The sequence below is a fragment of the Eutrema salsugineum genome, unplaced genomic scaffold (assembly GCF_000478725.1).
Source record: "Eutrema salsugineum unplaced genomic scaffold, Eutsalg1_0 scaffold_7, whole genome shotgun sequence".
Classification (NCBI taxonomy): domain Eukaryota; kingdom Viridiplantae; phylum Streptophyta; class Magnoliopsida; order Brassicales; family Brassicaceae; genus Eutrema; species Eutrema salsugineum.
The window spans coordinates 5,036,187-5,037,355 of NW_006256486.1; the positions used below are offsets into that span (position 1 = coordinate 5,036,187).

General features: G+C 40.0%; 1 non-coding gene across 1 annotated transcript; it reads left to right on the top strand.

Moving 5' to 3' along the window:
• The first annotated feature begins 390 nt into the window (after positions 1-390).
• LOC112083277 lies at positions 391-495 on the top strand. The gene has a single exon (XR_002897565.1). It is a non-coding gene; the product is annotated as a small nucleolar RNA R71 (small nucleolar RNA).
• The last annotated feature ends 674 nt before the right edge of the window (positions 496-1,169 follow it).

Here is a 1,169-nt window from a genome sequence, read left to right on the forward strand (position 1 = left end):
AAAGCTGGGCTGAATCGGTTCTGGTATGCTTGAGATCCCATGAAATTGATTTCTTCTTCTTGGTATATGCCATCATCTTCATATCTTCCATCTTCTTCATTTCCTGCAGCAGTATCACAAGCATGTACATTCTTATTTTGAGACTTAAAAAGTTGACTTACCAGACTTTTTAGCTCAGCAATCTCCCTTGGTTCATGACTAATGATAGTCTTCTTTGATCTGTCATACTCAGGGTTGTTGTTGCTGTTAGCTACAGCCAGATTTTCGATGAGTGCTCTCCCTTGTTGTATAGTTCTTGTACTGAAATCTCCATTGCTGTCAGTGTCAATAGAAAGTTGATACTTCTGCTGAAGTCCTCTGTAGAAGGTGCTTAGTAGGTTTGCTCCAGAAAAACCATGATGAGGGCAGTCTCTCTCATACTCTTTAAATCGCTCCCAGGATTATCAAATGATTCCACTGGGCCTTGTTGGAAACTTTGTATCTTGTTTCCCAGCTGGTTCGATCTTGACTTGGCGTAGAAGTAGTTCAAAAAGATGACTTGCATTCATCACCATGAATAGAATCACGGTCATCGTCTCCAATGTGATCCTCTTGATCACGGTTTAAAAGATCTTCTCGATGGGCATTCGGATTGGCCATCTTGAGCGTTCTTTGTCTGAGTTTTCTAAGTACTCTTTCGTGTTTGTCAATATTGTCTAAAGGCAGTACAATGCTGTCAGGATTTCTCCTAGTTTTCATGCACCTGAGAGCAAAGAAAGTAAAGATAAAAATAGAAGTTAGAAAATCTCCAGCAGAACTCAAAATCTTGAGGTCTAGGATTGAAATAAGATTAAGAAATTGAGTCAACAGCGACGGATACCCGGCAACGGCGCCAAAAACTTGATGTGGGTGCAGTGGGCAACACAAGTTTTACCCTAGACAAGCTGCCAGTGCACAGCAAACAGAGTAGTACTTAGGGATCGAATCCACATGGATTTGTGTGTTGAGGACTTCTAACTGATGCTAAAAACAATCGTAGACCTAATATATTAAAAAGGGGTTTCGGTTTGTCACTAAATCTAATTAAGCAGAGAATTAAAAAGCTGGAAGTAAAAATCGGTTGAAAACTTATGAAAAACGGTGCTGGGTTCAAGGTTCATCTTTAGGGTTCATGTTCTAAAACACAAGGA